Raw genomic sequence first — 19,058 nt, 5'->3', positions numbered from 1 at the left:
AAAAAAAAAAAAAGAAAGAAAGAACAGGAGTAGACAGCAGGAAATAATCAAACTCAGGGGTGATATCAATCGATTAAAAAAGGAATCAACAAAACCAATAGCAGATTCTTTGAAAAAATTAACAAAATGTATAAACCCTTAGTCAAGCTAGCTAAAAGGCAAAGCAGCACTATCCAAATTAACAAAATGAGTAATTAAAAGGTAGACATAACAAGAACAGTAAGAAAAGTCAAAGAATCATTAGATCTTACTCCAAAAGTCTGTACTTAACAAAATTTAAAAATCTAAAGGAAATGGAAGATTTTTCTAGATAGATACAACTTGCCTAAGTTAAATTAAGATCAGATGAATGATTTAAACTGCCCTATGGCTGCTACAGAAATAGAAGCAGTCATTAAAGTTTACACAAATAATTCTGAACTATAACCAAGTTCAGAATTATACATGACTCTCAAAGAGGAACTAATACTAATACTCATCAACTATTCCACAAAATAGAAATAGAAGAAACACTGCCAAATTCCTTCTATGAGGCCATGATCATCCTGATACTTAAGCCACATGAAGATAACTACAGAAAAATTTTCCTTATGAACATTGATGAAAAAAATACTTAATAAAATACTTGCAAGCCAAATCAAAGGGCATTTCAAAAAAATCCTTCACCATGTTCAAGTAGGTTCATCCCAATGATGCAGAGATGGTTCAATGTAACATAATCCATAAACACAATCTAAAATATAAACAAACTGAAATTTAAAAAAAAATCACATGACCATCTCTCTAGATGCTTAAATATCCTTTGACAAAACCCAGCATCTCTTAATATTAAAGGCCTTAAACAGATAAGAAATACAAAATTCATACATAAATATAATAAAAGCAATATACAGCAAGCCAATAGTCATCATTAAATTAAATGGAGATAAGCTTAAACTCCACTAAAATCAGGGTCAAGATACTGGTGCCCACTCTTTTCCTAGATTCCTCCCAGTGAGGGATATAGAGATTAAAATGTGACAACCTTCTGTACAAAAGCAAGATTTGCACTAGAAAGATGGGGGTATTAACCCATTCACAATACCCTCAATCAAAAATTTGTCCTTTCTACAAGATATGCAGGGATAAAGACGTAGCAGACACTTAGAAAATGGCCAACCAATGAGTGGCCTAAATCAAGACTCATCCCATGTAAAAGAGACAACCTGACATAATGATACTCTTCTATGCTTGAGACATGAAATTAGCATAACTGTCTCCTAATGGCTTCATCCAGAAGAAGAAGGAAACAGATGGAGAGACTCATAGCAAACATCAGGCAGACCTCAAGGAGTCTTGTGGAAGAGTTGGGGGCAGGATTGTGCAATCTGGAGGGTTCAATGATATTACATGAAAACCTATAGAGTCTAGTAACCTGGGCCCACTTAGACTCACACAAACTCAACCACCTACCAAAGAGCATGCATGGACTGCATTTAGGCCACCCAGATATTTATAGAAGATGTGCAACTTGGTCTTCTTGTGGGTCTCCTAAGAATTGTATTGGGGGCTGAATATGACTGATGGAGGCCATTAGATCTCCTTTCCTTACCTGGACTGACTGGTTGAGCCTTAGAATGAGAAAAGGTGCTTAGTCCTGCTAGGATTGGATATCTGGGGTAGAATATCCAGGGGGATTTCCCTCTTCTGATGAGAGGGAGAGGGGCATAATAGGGAGAAGGATTTGTTGGGATGGGACTGGAAGGAGAGGAAGGAGGTATGGTGTGACTGTGTGTAGTGTGAATAAAAAACACATTTTGAAAAAAAACAATAATGTAAAAAAATGAGAATCTACTTTTCTTTTTTATTAGATATTTGCTTTATTTACATGTCACATTATCTCCTTTCCCATGTTCCCCTCCGAAAAAAAGAAAAAAAAAACCTGTTTCCCTCCTCCCTCCTCCTGCTCGCCACCTCACCCTCTCCTGCTGTCTCTCCCTGGCATTTCCCTACACTGGGGCATAGAACCTTCACAGGACCAAGGGCCTCTCCTCCCATTGATGACTGACTAGAACATCCTCTGCTATACATATGCTGCTGGAGCCATTAGTCCCACCATGTGTTCTCTTTGGTTGGTGATTTAGTCCCTGGGAGCTCTGAGGGTACTGGTTTAGTTCATAGTGTTTTTCATACTAAAGGACTGCAAGTCTTTCAGCTCTTTAGGTCCTTTTTCTAGCTCCTTCATTGGGAACCCTGTGCTCAGTCCAATAGACGGTTGTGAGCCTCTACTTCTGTATTAGTGGGGTACTGCCAGAGCCTGTCAGGAGACAGCTATATCAGGCTCCTTTCAGCCAGCACTTGTTGGCATCCACAATAGTGTCTGGATTTGATGATTGACTATGGGAAGGATTCCCAGGTCAAGCAGTCTCTGGATTGCCCTTCCTTCAGTCTCTGCTCCATAGTTTGCCTCCACAACTCCTTCCATGGCTATTTTGTTTCCCCTTTTAAGAAGGAATGAAGTATTCATGCTTTGGTCTTCCTTCTTGAGTTTCTTGTAGTTTATGGATTGTATTTTGGATATTCTGAGCTTATGGGCTAATATCTACTTATTAGAGAGTGCATACCATGTGTGTTCTTTTGTGATTGGGTTACCTCACTCAGGATGATATTCTCCAGATCCATCCATTTCCCTAAGAATTTTATAAATTCATTGTTTTTAATAGCTGAGTAGTTCTCTATTGTGTAGATATACCACATGTATCCATTCTCTGTTGAGGTACATCTGGGTTGTTTCCAGTTTCTGGCTAATATGGATAAGGCTGCTATGAACACAGTAGAGCATGTGTCCTTATTACATCTTGGGGCATCTTCTGGGTATATGCCCAGGAGTGGTATAGCTGGGTTCTCTGGTAATACTATGTTCAGTTTCTGAAGCAACCACCAAATTGATTTCCAGAGTGATTGTACCAGCTTGCAATACTAACAGCAATGAACGAATGTTCCTCTTTCTCCACAACCTCACCAGCATTTGCTGTCACCTGAGATTTTGATCTTAACCATTCTCACTGGTGTGAGGTGGAATCTCAGGGTTGTTTTGATTTGCATTTCCCTGATGACTCAGGATGTTGAACATTTCTTTAGGTGCTTCTCAGCCATTTGCAATTCCTCAGTTGAGAATTCTTTCTTTAGCTCTGCACTCTATTTTTAATAGGGTTATTTGGTTCTCTGGAGTCTAACTTTTTGAGTTCTTAGTATATATTGCATATTAGCCCTCTATCAGATATAGTATTAATAAAGATCTTTTCCCAATCTGATGGTTGACATTTTGTTCAAATGACAGTGTCCTTTGCCTTACAGAAGCTTTGTAATTTTATGAAGTCCCATTTGTCAATTCTTGATCTTAGAGTATAAGCTATTGGTGTTCACATCAGGAAAATTTCCCCTGTGCCTATGTGCTCAAGGCTCTTCCCCACTTTCTTTTTATTAGCTTCAGTGTTTCTGGTTTTATGTGGAGGTCTTTGGACCACTTGGACTTGAACTTTGTACATGGAGATAAGAATGGATCGATTTGCATTCTCCTACATGCTAAGTGCCAGTTGAGCCAGCACTATTTGTTGAAAATGCTGTCATTTTTTCCACTGGAAGGTTTTAGCTCCTTTGTCAAAAATCAAGTGACCATAGATGTGTGGGAGAGTCTATTTTTCAAAACTGTCCTATGATCTCCACATATATATGTACTTGTATACACAGGCACAAAAACAAATACTTACATATGGAGAGAAAGACAGACAGAGAGAGAGAGAAAAAGAGAGAGAGACAGAAAGAGAGATCATATATGCACATTTGCACATTGTAGTAGGAAATAAATAATGACATACAATGAACTAAAAAGAAAATAGTATCTTTTCTAATGTGTTTTCAGTGTATTAGCACTACTATAAATCAGTGGACAGAAAGCTACAAATATGACAACACACAATCCAAATTCTGGATAGTTACTAAAGATATTAATGATGTTACTTCTTCCAAAATATGTTTATTTTTAAAAATTTGTAGTCCTTCTATATCTCACTGAGAGGTCTAATATACAAAGTATAAACAAAATATATAAAGAACTCAAGAAATTGTGTATCAAAAAAATACCAAATAATATAGACAAAATGAAGCTCAAGAAGAAGGAAGACCAAAATGTGGATGCTTCAGACCTTCTTTCAAGGGAGAACAAAATACTCAGGGGAACAAATATGGATACAAAGTGTGGAGCCAAGACTAAAGGAAAGACTGATCTACCTGGGGATCCATCCCCTATATAGTAATGAAATGCAAACACTATTGTGGATGCCAAGAAGTGCATGCTGTCAGAAGCCTGATATAGCTGTCTCCTGATAGGCTCTGCCAGAGTCTGACAAATACAGAGGTAGATGCTTGCAGCCAACCATTGGAGTGAGCACTGGGCCCCCAATGGAGGAGTTAGAGAAAGAACTGAAGGAGCAGAAGAGGTTTGCAACCCCATAGGAACAAGAATATCAACCAACCAAGCCATACAGAGCTCCCAGTGTCTAAACCACCAACCAAGGAGTACACATGGAGGGACTCATAGTTCCAGCTGCATATGTATCAGAAGATAGCCTTGTTGGGCATCAATGGGAGAAGAGACCCTTGCTCCTGTGAAGGCTCAATGCCACAGTGTAGGAGAATCCAAGGGCTGGGAGGCAGGAGTGGGTGGATGGGAGAATATCCTCATACAAGCAGGGGGAGGGAGAATGGGATAGTGGTTTATGAGGGAGGGAGCAAACTGAGTAAGATGATAACATTTGAAATGTAAATAAAGAGAATATCCAATAAAAGGTGGCATACAGATATAAAGAGAATACAGAAATCTCAAATGTTTGAGAATCTCTTGAGTCTTTAATATCTTTAGCCATCAGGAAAATACAAATCAAAACTACTTTGTATAATTTTCTGACAATGGAAAGTAGAATAGATTGATGGGTCGAATGGGGGCAGGTGAGAAGGGGAACTGGAGAGATGAGTGGACAAGTTAGAGGGCACAGGGAATTACAGTTAGACTTGGGTCCCATTTGCAATGAGATGTTGAAACCTAGTGTAGTTCATACTTCCTAGAATCTTTGAGGGAGACACTTAGCAATGGAGGATATGTAGTCTGAAGTGGAAATTTTTTGTAGCCAGTATGGCTTTCAGTGATGGAACTGGGTTGCATTCAGTTGAGATAGTGGCTGAAGTGGTCCTGTGGAGATCCTGAAACAACCCAGGCTGATGCTAGGAAAGAGGGTGAAACTGACAGTGGCACTATGATCATGGGCAACATCCAGGCAGCTCAATGAATGTAGTGAAGTTGAGCTGGTACCTTCTTGGAACCTTCACTCCTACATTCTTGCCTCTTCAGTGTGGAAAAGTACTCTACAGAGTATGGAAAGAGAAACCTGAACACCAACCAGTCACAGAATTCTCAACCTACAAATTGTCCTGCCATCAATAAGTGCTGGGACAATAATGGCACAGAATATTTGGTAGTGGCCAATTAATGTCTGGTTTAACTTGAGGCCTATGCCATGAGAAAGACCCAATGCTCTTCATTTCCTGGATGACTAGGACCTAGAGACTGCATAACCTAAACAAAAATGCCAAACAAAAGAAACCTCACAAACAAACAAAAATAGTGAATTGATTCCTAATGATACTCTGCTATACCCATAGATCTGAGCATTTTGCAGTTATTGCTGCAAAGATGCATCTTCCAGAAGTAGATGAGAGTAGGTTCAGAGACCCAGAACCTGACAATAGGTAGAGAGAGTGTAAACTGAGGCTCTCTACTGGACCCCTTACCACGGAGATTATTGATCATCATGCCCCTGCAAGATGAGGAAAAAAAATTGTAGGAATCAGAAGGGATGGTGAACACTTGAAGAACATGACACTTTGAATCAATGAAATAGGGCTTATATAGATTCATAGAGACTGAAGCAGCAAGCATGGGACTTGATAGATATGTACCAAGTCCTCTGTGTATATATCATCATTGTTACTTGGTGTTTTGGAAACTCCTAACAGTGGGAGTGGGTGTGTCTGACTCTTTTGTCTACACTGGAGATTCTTTTCCTCTTATTGGGCTGCCTTGCCCAACCTAACTATAAAGCACCTTTACCTTATCTTATTGTAATTTGTTTTGTGGTATTTACCTGCTGTCTCTTGGAGGCCAACTATATCCTGAATGGAAACAGAAGGGAAGCAAATCTTGGGGAGAAGGGAGTTGGAAGGAGCTGGGAGGAGTAGAAGTTGTGAAAAAAGTGGTTGGAGTATATTGAATGAGAAAAGAATCTATTTGTAATAAGAAAGGAAAATAAGGTTCTCTATGTATTAGTTATATCAGATAAGAAACAATAATACTTTAAAATGTAAGTCATTTAAATAAAATTAAAGTTAAATATATGAAGATATTTGTAAAAGATAATCTGTAGGGTAATACATTATACAACATGTATACCAAGTCATATTGAATGAAGCAAGCTATGTTGGTTACTTACCCATATTTCAATGTATCCAAAGAGACAATAGGTGCTAACAAGGACTGTTCAAAGAAAAGCCAAAGCATTCATTTTAGTGTTTCAAATTTATCATGTAAACATAGCTAAAATATATGAATCAGTGTACCAAGTTTGTATAGCATTTTAGATTCAGGGTGTATTTACATAGATTATATCATTATTAACTATTATTATATATTAACTAGTGTATACTACTTATGTTCCTACTTTAGAATGTCTATACTCTTACTCCCAGAATGTTATTTAGTAAATTTCTGTGATTTGCTTTTTTTTCCTTTTTTTTTCTTTTTGTAAATAAATGTCTATCCAATGTATGACTCTCAGTATCAATGTGGTGGGCCAACATGCTATTACATTGTTCACATGAACACTCATGATAAAAAACCTTAATGTAAAGTGACGATACTTATTACTTGAAGAAAAGCCTACCTTGGTAAGGCTAAATACCTAAGCAGATGGACTCTGTTCGTGACATCAGACTGGGAGATGGCTTAGCAGGTAAAAATGTCTGTCTTTCAAGCCTGAGGACCCTGAGTAGGGTCCCAGGATCCCAGGGTGTAAGAAGGAATCCTCCAGGATTGTTCTCTCACCTCTTATCAAAGATGGACATACATGCACCTTCAGGGACATGAACACACATGTATGCAAGCAAACACATATAATAACTATAACAATACTTAACTCATGACTGTTCACATTCAGTGGATACTCAGCAAAACTGTCTCTTTGTACTGTTCCTACCCTCTTCTCTAGCTTTGCTTTCTTCTCTTTCTCTCTTTCTGCTTTCTATCCTCTGTCTCTTTGAATTCCCTAACTTCCTTCCTCCCTACTTCTGTTCCATTCTGTTCTTTTCCTTTCCTTTTCTCCTTCCTTTTATGCTCTTTGCTTATTTCTTCAATATGTTTGTTCACACTCACCCAAACTGCCAAATAGGAAAATAAGCAACTACCCTATGCTATAAACTGAAGCAAACTTTAAGTAGAATTATCCTTAGAATTCTGCAGCTGACCCACTTGTCCAACAATTCATTATGGTAACTTATTTCACTATATAGTATTGTTTTTTTGATTCTTGGTCCATTGTATATGAAGTTGTAGACCTTCATATAATGAATTAATATTTGTTTCTTTATCTCATGTTCACATGCTCCAGTCTCTATCTAGAGTGAAAAGGAAATTACTGAACTTCAGAAATATTGTCACTTAGGAGATGCCTAGAGCTAACCACTCTGTGTGCCTCAGGGAGATCAGATCAAGATTTGCAAGACAGAAATAGACAAATCATTTGTGTCATCTTATCCTGCTTTTTCGCATCTTTTTTTCTTTTTCTTTTGCCAAAAGTTGTGATTACTTACCTAGATGATTAAGAGATAAGCATGTTTGATATGATATTTGCATATATCATATAATACTATGCACGATTACAGTGTTGAATTTCAGTGTGAAATTTAGCTAGAAAAAAATGATATTTAGCATAAAGACAAATTCATTACCAAATTACAAAAAATAAAAATAAGGCAAAATATCAGGCTATTTATACACAAGGATGAACACTTCCACCAGATAAGTACCTCTAAAACTAAGCACAGCAGAGATTTCAAAGCTGAATGCTTTTATCTATATGAAGAATTATTTGCATGTATAGTTCAAAATGAATGCCATGTATGTTCCACACAAATTTAATAATATGTGTGGTTTTAGATAAAATCTAAGACACTAATTTATATTATGAGCTACATTGTTTGCAGAATTATAAAATACATAAAGATTTGAAAGAAAAAGTATAAAAAACTTTATAGCAAAAGATACGCATTTTAATTCTTTCAAAATTCTACTTTCAAGTGTTTACAAGGAAAAAAATTAACATTTTGCAGACACCTACTTTACAACATCATAGCTTACCTTTCCTAGTATAAATATACGCTTACAATGAAAAAAAAAATGACTTTGTTTGACAAGTATTTTGAAAGGGCACAATTCACTGAAATGTTCCCCATCATTATCAATCTGGTTTTTATAGAGAAGTAGTATAATTACCAATAGAAATTGTGCTGATTTAGCAAATTGAGTGAATGGCTAAACAGCATACAGTATATTTTAGTGCTCCCAGGCAGGAGAGTACCTCTTTCTAAAGCTCTAAGGGAAATAATGAATCTGAATACAAGATTTAAGCACTGAAGTTAGTTTAAAATTGGGTAAGTGATCAATTAAAAACCCAACTCCAATTTGATACAGTCAATTCTGACAGCATTGCCTTCAAACAACTGCCAGGATGCTTATGGGATAAAAAATTAATGTGTTTTCAAATGCAGAACAATCTATTATTTCCTTTGATACTGCAACTATTTCTACAAAGGAATGTTAGAGCAAAACTCACAAATAAAACTTGTTCTAATAAGAGCACTGTTCTCTTATAGCTCAGTTAATTCAAAGGGCCATGTTTTTAGATTATTGATTGGGTTAATGTTTGGGGTAACATATTAATTACCATCAAAATGTAGCCGAGATTTCTGAGTAATATTTTAACGAAAACTTTAAAGTTATTATTTTTTCCAGAAAACCACAGGCAGTAAAAATATAGTCCCTCCTTATATTTGAGTCAACCAAACACAACTGAATGCTTTAACAACATACGTAGGGATATAAAAAGAGCTAAACTTATTTCTTGATGTGAAAAATGTAATGAGTGAAAACAGATGATATTGATAATTGGTGTGCAATAATAAAAATAGATTCACAAGGTAGGTTTAAGCATAGAAAGTTGTTTTCATGTTGTTGTTGTTGTTGTTTTGTTTTGCTTTGCTTTTTAGCAAAATCTTGATTTCCATTGAGAAATCAAGAGGAACAAAAGTTTACAAGTGATTGGATAAGGCACACCTGGGAATGCATGGAGAGTTAGAAGTAACCATGCAACAGAATATAGTGGAAGATTAGTAAAATGTAGTTGAGACAGATTATTGTGACATTCTGTACCTTAGATCTGTTGAGAAGCAGTGGCTCTCTGTATACAATAACCAGGAAGAATCTGCATACAATAACCAGGAAGAAGAAAATTCTGAGTACCCTGTGCTTTAAGGTAATAAAAATATTTAAGATAATTATTTTGAAAAGGCAAATATATATGTATGTATATATATAAAATATTTGTTGATATAAAAACATGATCAAAAGCAACATGCAGACATGCCCACAGATACACACACAGACACAGATACCCACTCATACACACATCACACATACACAGACACACACACATAGACACACAAACACATACACATATATTTTCTGACTTATGTTTCCAGTATTATGAACCCATCTTTGTGAGAAGCATGGCAGCATATAATAGGCATGGCAGGAGGCATGGAACAAGAAGCAGGAAGTTGAAAGGTCACATCTTCCATCACAAATATGAAGCAGAAAGAGAGAACTCAAAGGAAAGTGAGGACTCAGGTTGTCAAAGACTATGCGTATGGAATTTCTTTCTCTGTTAAAAAAAAAAATTATGCTCTAAACTTTCAAGAGACCAAGCATTTAATTGCCTGAGGCAATAAGAAATTTTTTCATTTAAATCTCCATAGTGAATTTGTTTGGGAGCATGCAAATATAAAAAACTAATTTTAATAAAAATTTAAATTTTGCATAATACTTTGTAAATTGTCATGTGATAATACTAACTTCCCAAACAGCAGTGAACATTTTCATTGTTTTCTGTTAGGGGCTCAAAGTCTTCCATGAAATTAAGAGCATAAAATCAAAGTATTTATGGGGCTGCCTCCATCCATAGTGGCAGAAGCAAGGTTAGGGACTCTAATCAAGAAGACTACAGAAACAACACCAACAGAACACACAGAGCATTCCTGAATCCACATAAAGCAAGCAAGTGCATGGATTAGTTACAAGCTTCTGTAAATCAAGTTAGACGTATTTATTAACTACAGATTTCTGTGATAACTAATTTTTAAGATACAAATTTCCAGATTTTCGTTTGGCACCAATATTTTTGATTTGGATATTTTCTTTATTTACATTTCAAATGGTATCCCCTTTCCTAGTTTCCTCTCCAAAAACAAACAATCCCCTATCCCTGTCCCCTATTCACCAAACCACCCACTCCTGCTTCCCTGTCCTGGCATTCCTCTACTCATGGGCATCAAGCTTTCACAGGACCAAAGGCTTCTCCTCTCATTGATGACTGACAGGGCCTCCTTCTGCTACTTATGCTGCTGCAGGCATGGGTCCCTCCATTTGTATTCTTTGGTTGGTGGTTTACTCCCTGGCAGCTCTGGGAGTACTGGTTGGTTCATAATGTGGTTTCTCCTATGGGGCTGAAAACCCATGAAGCTCATCGAGTCCTTTCTCTAGTTCATCGACTGGGGACCCTGTGATCAGTTCAGTGGGTGGTTGAGAGCATCCACCTCTGTATTTGTCAGGCACTGGCAGAGCCTCTCACAAGACAGCTATACCAGGCTCATGTCGGCAAGCACTTGTTGGCATCTGCAATAGTGTTTGGGTTTGGTAATTATATGTGGTATGGATCCCCAGGTAAGGCAGTGTCTAAATGGCCTTTCCTTCAGTCTCTGTTTACAGTTGGACTCCAGAGAACCAAATAATCCTATTAAAAATGTGGTGCAGAGCTGAACAAATATTTTTCAACTAAGAAATAGTGAATGGTTGAGAGGCACCTAAAGAAATGTTCAACATCCTGAGTCATCAGGGAAATGCAAATCAAAACAACCCTGAAATTCCACCTCACAACAGTGAGAATGGTTAAGATCAAAATCTCAGGTAACAGCAGATGCTGGTGAGGATGTGGAGAAAGAGGAACATTCCTTCATTGCTGTTAGTATTGCAAGCTGGTACAACCGCTCTGGAAATCAGTTTGTATAATCAGAAAATTAGACATAGTGAACCTGAGGATCCAGCTATACCACTCCTGGACATATACCCAGAAGATGTTCCAACATGTAATAAGGACACATGCTCCACTAGGTTCATAGCAACCTCATAATAGCCATAAACTGGAAACAACCCAGATGTCCCTCAACAGAGGAATGGATACAGAAAATGTGGTACATTTACACAATGGAGTACTACTCAGCTATTACAATGAATTCATGAAATTCTTAGGCAAATGGATGGAACTAGAAAATGTCATCCTTAGTGAGCTAACCCAGTCTAAAATGAACACACATGGTATGCACTCACTGATAAGTAGATATTAGTCCAGAAGCTCAGATTACCCAAGAAACAATTCACAGACCACATGAAGCTCAAGAAGAAGGAAGACCAAAGTGTGGGTATTTTGGTACTTCTTAGAAGGAGAGCAAAATACTCAAGGGAGAAGAACAAAATACTCCACATTCTCACCAGCATCTGCTGTCACCTTAGTTTTTGATCTTAGCCGTTCTGACTGGTGTGATGCAGAATCTCAGGGTTGTTTTGATTTGCATTCCCTGATGACTAAGTATATTGAACATTTCTTTAGGTGCTTCTCAGCCATTCACAATTCCTGAGTTGAGAATTCTTTGTTTAGCTCTATACTCCATTTTTTAATAGGGTTATTTAGTTCTCTGGATTCTAACTTCTTGAGTTCCTTGTATATATTGGATATTAGCCCTCTATCGGATGTATTGGTAAAGATATTTTCCCAATCTGTAGGTTGCCGTTTTTGTCCTATTTAGAGGTTCCTTGGCCTAATAGAAGATTTGCAATTTTATGAGGTCCCATTTGTCAATTCTTGATCTTATAGCCTAAGCTATTTGCGTTCTGTTCAGGAACATTTTCTCCTGTGCCCATGTGCTTGAGGCTCTTCCCCACTTTAAAATGGAATTTCTGTTCTAACCAGTTTAATTTCTCTACTTTATCTATCTTTTGTGCTATTATGCATTTCTTCTTTTGTTTTTCAGTATTGAAGCCTCGATCTTCTCTATAGATTTACATCTTCTGAATTTGTCTTTGTAAAAATAGCAGGACTCAGTCTGTGTTGCAGGACTGCTCTTTTAGACTTTCTAGCAGGAATTCTGTTATCATTCAAAACTTTGTGCCTTGTTTCTGCTTCCCCGACCCATGTCCATGAGGACAAATGACTTTTATGCCAGCTAGGGAGTTGCCAGTTTGCTTGGTATAGTCAGGATCAGTTTATTTTAGACTAGATAGAATTTGTAATTTACTTTTGGCTTCTAAATGAATATTGAATAAAAGTGCATTCTCTGTGCTTTAACATCTTGGACCCAAGCCGTTACCATAAAAGAATAAAAGGAACCATTTTAATGAATTATCTCATGTGACATCACTGCTCACACATTTTAGGCATTGCATTTTGTGAGGGACTTTTTTGGACAATAAACTAATGATCCTACAAAATAATGAAAATCAAACTTACTTAATCATTTATCAGATAATTACAAATTATATACTATTTACCCAATACTTACCAGAGGTTATCTGAATTCCATATAACAATATCATATCACTTAGAGTAATGTTAAAGAAATCTAAAATTAAAAGGATATCAAAATTATGTGTGACTCTATTTGTATATCATTAGTCCATGTGACAGCAACCATATCTTGATTTTACTTTCAGTATTCTTTTTACAATATTCAATGTTAAAAATATCTAATAGCTCATTATTCATGTTTATGTTATATTTATTACAATACATATCAGTATTTTAATCCATAGAAATTATTCTATATTAATAAAAAATTATTGTATAAACAAGCATTCAAATATTTCCAAATTGTAAAAAATAAAATTAAATCATATTTTTGATTATAATATAAAAATAAATGGGAAATAATAAGCCATTTCCTATTCATATTCTTAAATATATTGACATGTATAAAAAACATATACAATACTACCAAACCTTGTGGTATGTCTCTAAGTACAAAGCACTCTGGTGATGTGTGTTGGAGGGTCATTAACTCAGAGTCAGCTTGGCCCATGTATCATATGGAAGAACAATGTCTAAAATAAATAAAAGTGATTGGTTATATATAAAATAATTTGAAAATATTTAAATAGTGAATGTATTTTTAGTTTATCTAGATTTAAACTCTCAGTTAAAACTAGTTTCACTGGGCAGTGGTGGCGCACACCTTTAATCCCAGCAGTTGGGAGGCAGAGGCAGACAGATTTCTGAGTTTGAGGCCAGCCTGGTCTACAGAGTGAGTTCCAGGACAGCCAAGGCTACACAGAGAAACCCTGTCTCAAAAAACCAAAAAAATAAAAAATCAGTTTCAGTGATACTACATCACACATATACATCCATAATAACTTATCAATGCAACTGTAGAGTTAATTAATGTATCGATATGATTTGTATTAAACAGGAAAGTACATCACATATAAGAGAATATAACAAAGATATATACAGTACTATACTCTTCGATGTCAGATCACATGAATCATTTCTGTATGAAAATAACTTGTATTAGTTTTTAATATTTGATACACATTTGCAGAGATCAATGCAAAACACCCTTTATTATCCTGGATACTATTCAACAGGAGATGCTTAATGTCTCCAATACAAGCTTTCATATGATTTGCACTCTTTGTACATTTGTATGCTAACTATTATTCATAGTTTATATTGTTAACTCAGGCATGTGAGGATGGGCTTTCTTAAATGACTACATTAATTATAGCAAGTAGAAAGGTTAGTGGGTGAAAAAATAAATATTATGGTAATATATTCAAAAGCAGGGTTTTAGTATGAACTTGTAGGTGATATTTCATTTATTTGAAAATTACTCTGATTATATGAGCTACCATTTCTTTACAATAGTCACTTCTTCAGCTTGAGGTCAGTCATAAAAATAAGTAATTATAAGTGCTGTGTGTTTTCAATTACCAACAATGCATAAGAACATAAACTATATAAATTGTGAATAAATAGAAGCAAATGTCCAAGAGTATTATCATGCATAGTGTTTCTGTATTCAAAAAGATAGAAAAATAGTTGCAATTCAGGTCAGGTCCTAAAGCAAATTACACCCATTTTAGAAAAGAATTGAGTATTGGCAGCTACTGAATGCTTTTGTGTATAAGTAGGAAACTGAGAAATAATGTTGTCATCAGAGAAAACAGTCTGATCCATCTTGCTCTGTTCTCCTCAGTGTTGTATAATAATCTGGTTGCCCTCCACCCTAAGAAAGGCAGATTCTTCTCCATATTACATCTTTATAATTCCATGCCCCAATTTTGGGGTTTTGTAATCTCTGAACTCTATTGATACTAAAATAAAACTGTATTGATGATATTAAGTCTATATGGCAAAATAAAAAATTAAGCATGTATGTGTAGAGTTATGAACCATAACTCCTAACAGAAATTTTGAAGAAAATTCTCAAATTACTTGTTGTGATAATATTCTTTAAAGATATAAGATTCCTTTAGTAGAGAAACATTTGTCTTATATCATATCACTTTTTGGTCAGTGTAGGCTCTAACAAATGAATATTGAGTATGTATATATGGCTTTCACATCAATATGTTGTGATGCATTTTGTTTGATTAATAATAATAATACAGAAGGCTGAGCTCAAAAGTATATTGTGATTTTTTTAAAGCATCACTATGGAAGAAGACAAGCGGTTTGTCCTAATGAATGCATCTAATTGGTGCACTTTATTATAAAATACTGGCACAGCACTTTTCTAGAGGCAGTTCTATTTGTAACCAGCTGTCTCCAGCACGTCACAGAGTAATAAATGTGCTGCCGACTAGAACTGCTGATTAGCCTTTCTGGAATCCTGGGAAGTTAGTAAAAGCTGTTTGCCATTAAACAAAGACCTTTTTAGCAGCCTTTAGAAAGAGATCTGTAGTCCAATGACCTATGGTTGTTATGCAATGGAAGTAACGCCCCCCACTCCCAGGAAAATTTTCCTGTAGTCTATTTGGTAGAGTGTATGGAATCAGAAAGAGGAAAATGTTAACTAGAAAATATGAATCACTTTGGTCATTCAAGAGTTCAGTAATCTCACAGAAATATTTTTGACATGTCTGTTCAAAGGTGTGTGCTTTGCAATAATTACAGAAACACATAATTATTACTGTTTTTATTTTGTGATTCTCAGTAGCATGGTGTCAACAACTAATGCAGAAGAGCCACCAGCTCAAAGAAAAGCAAATTAAGCTTAGCTAGAAGCAGAAGGTATAATAACCAGAAATAAAACCAAATAAATAATTACTTACAAAAAGGTGTCTGAATGGTACAGCCAAATATACATGGTCTTCATTTTGTTCTGCTACTACCATCACACATTGTGACCTGAACAAAAGTGATTAACATGACAAATAACTATTTAGTCCTAAAAATATTAAAATTATTTTTAATTATAATGTAATTAGAATTTTCAGCCAACATGCAAAGTGTTAACAAGCATTTATGCTTGCTAACAATTAATTTTTTGTTTGTTCAGCCTACTAGAATATTACTATCTCAATGTCTTCTACAGTTGTGTTAATTTTGTTGGAATAATTTTATAGTAGTCCAGTCAATAAAGTCCCTCAATTGCAAGCATGAGGAGCTGAACATCTGCAGAAACATGTTTTTTTTTTTTTTTTTAAAAAAAAAAAAAAAAAAAAAAAAAAAAAAAAAAAAGAAGGAAAATCCAGATGTGAAGGAACACACTTGTAAACCCAATACTGGAGAGGCAGAGGAGGAGCTCTGGGGTTTTTCATATACATCTTATGCGGTCTTGTCTCCACACACAAACAAGCATACTGGATTTTAGAAAATAAATAAATCTTAAAGATTATAATAACATGACTCTAGAGAGGGGGTTAAATTTTATCTTAGACTCGACGGGAAACAAATACATACTATAGTGGTAACGGCTACAAATTGAGAAATATGGTTTTTAAAGCTCTTATATCTACTTGCTTTCATAAATTTAGCTTCATTCTATCCCTTCATGATACAGCCTGAGTTTCTACAGAGCTAGATCCCAACAGAGAATTACATATTATGATTGATACATCTGTCTTCCAATTTTAAAGTAAGAGAATAGGTTTACCACATTGAATAATATGGTCACACGTAGGATACTCACTGAGATAAAATGAGATAAGAAGGTGAAGTAGTTTATTAAACTGGGCAGTTTAAAAAAAGAACTGGGAAGGGATATAAGGGCAACCTACAGGAATTGTCAGGAATCCGAGTCTCCACGGAGGTAATACTTGTACTGAAAGAATCTTCTGAAATGACTGGTTTTAAACTGCTGAAGCCTGCTAGAGGGATTGTAGATTTCAGTTCCATGATTGACAAGTGAATTGATGTTGATCCAGTACAGTTTAGCCTTCAGTTTGGTGTTATTTCCAGCTGCACCCTTAGTCTTTAGTTAAGGCATTTCTGCCAAACCAGATAACCTGAATTACATGTCCAGAGTCCATCTACTAGAAGGAGAAAAACAACTCCAAATGTTCCGTTTTCATGCAGTTTTGCATGCAACTTGCTGACACCCACGTATACACACACACACACACGCATGCATGCACACACACACAGGCGCACATGCAGGCATGCAGGCATGCACGCACACACATACACACACACACAACGTACACACACACATGCACACACACACACACACACACACACACACACACACACACACACACTTCTTGGGCACCATGATGTCATCTGCATCTTTTCCTACACTATTCCACAGTTGTATCTTTACTTTGTCATAGGACAAAAAGAAATAGAAAAAAACTGATCATGGACTGACTGAACCATCTGAAATTATGATGAAGACTAAATCTTTCTTCATGTGAAACTACCATGTCAAATTCATATTAAATTTTATGGTCTCTCATTATCAAAACCCTAATAAAGAAAAGTTGAAGGCCAGATGAAATAGCTCATCAGATAAATTTACTTGCCACCAAAACTGATGATTTGAGTTTAACACCTGGGACCCAACTGATATGGTAGAAATAAGGAATTAGCATTCAGAAGTTTTCTCTTACTGACACATGTGCACTGTACACATACTTAACATTCAAACAAAGACAAAAGTAAATTCAATTCATGTATAAAATAAAAAATGTATAGCTTGCATACCTTACATCCTCAAACATACTTCAAATTGATGGGGTTTTAAACAGTATAATACTATCAGATGACAGATAAACTGCAGATGAGAAAATCAAAAATAATGCTTCACATGGAATGGTAGTTGAATATAACCAGAATACCTACATCATTCATAGTGAAAATTAATCTTTTTAGTGAATGGTATTCAAAAATGTAAATGCTAAAAATACTATATGAAACACATTAAACAGCTAAAACACTAATATGTACAACAGAACTCAAGTTTTCATAAGTTTAGAAACAATAATATATGTGTAGAGATAATATTCAACCACAAAAGCACAAATAAGAAAATAACATTTGTGTTAATTGTGTTTTTCTAAGGATAAAAACAACTGTGTACCAAAACATAATACCAAAAAGTAAACAATAACAACAAAACCAACATGCTAGATACAGTAAAATGTTTACAAAATATGACTAATATGATTTCAAAGAAGAAATAACATTTATATTCAATGCATTCATTTATAGGACTTAAATATTTCATGTATAAGAAATATTTATTTAGAGATTTTCAGCATTATGAATGTTTGTGTTAACTAAGTTGAACATAATTTCTAAAAGAGAATATTAGAGTCTTGGCAAGGTGTCAGGCAATGATGCCATGTGTGCAAAGTGGACTAAGTGTAACTTCATGCAGTTGCTGTAGAAATGAATTTGATGACTTCTTCACAGGTGATCATGTATTATCATATCAAGAGGTAATTTGTTATTTTGAATCTACCAAGAAAAGAGCTGAGATATCAGAGGTCCAAAGAGATAACAATAAGCTAATGTTTATAGAAACATTACTCACAGGAGAAAAAGAAATAAGACAACTGAAGAAGTTACTAACAGATAAATAAGTGGATAAAATTAAAATTGGAATGCTTCACGAATTTGTGTGTCATCCTTGCTCAGGGGCCATCCTTGTCTTCTCTGAATTGTTACAATTTTAATATATGTGCTACCAAAGGGAGTTGCCTCACAGCAGTGGGAGGGGAGGTCCTTGGTCCTGGAGAGGTTTGATATCCCAGAGTATGTGGATGCTGGAGTGGTGGGGCAGGAAAGTGTGGGTGGGTGAGGGAGCACTCTCATTGAGGCAAAGAGAAGTAGGTAGGGCAGATGTGGGATGGGATGGGAGGTTGGTGGTTGGGTAACCAGGAAATAGGATATCATGTGATGGGGGGTTGGTGAAGGGAATAACAGGAAAGTGGGATATCATTTAAGATGTAAACTAATGGAATGGAATGATTAAAATTCGAATAAATAGGGCATTGGTTAAAAACTAATAATAATGAAATTTTGATACATGCTGCAATGTAGACGTTGAAGACATTATCTTCAGCAAAAAAAGCCAAACACAGATTATCACACTATCACATGAGATTCCAAAGAAAACAAAAATAGAAAAGAAAAAAA

At 35.7% G+C, this 19,058-nt stretch overlaps 1 non-coding gene across 1 annotated transcript; it reads right to left on the bottom strand.

Annotated features, from left to right (window-relative positions):
- Positions 1-18,512: 18,512 nt before the first annotated feature.
- On the bottom strand, positions 18,513-18,620 carry LOC116095178. The gene has a single exon (XR_004120499.1). It is a non-coding gene; the product is annotated as a U6 spliceosomal RNA (small nuclear RNA).
- Between the last annotated feature and the right edge of the window lie 438 nt (positions 18,621-19,058).

Source organism: Mastomys coucha, unplaced genomic scaffold (assembly GCF_008632895.1).
Source record: "Mastomys coucha isolate ucsf_1 unplaced genomic scaffold, UCSF_Mcou_1 pScaffold17, whole genome shotgun sequence".
Taxonomy (NCBI): Eukaryota; Metazoa; Chordata; class Mammalia; order Rodentia; family Muridae; genus Mastomys; species Mastomys coucha.
This window is presented reverse-complemented; position numbering and strand designations above follow the sequence as displayed.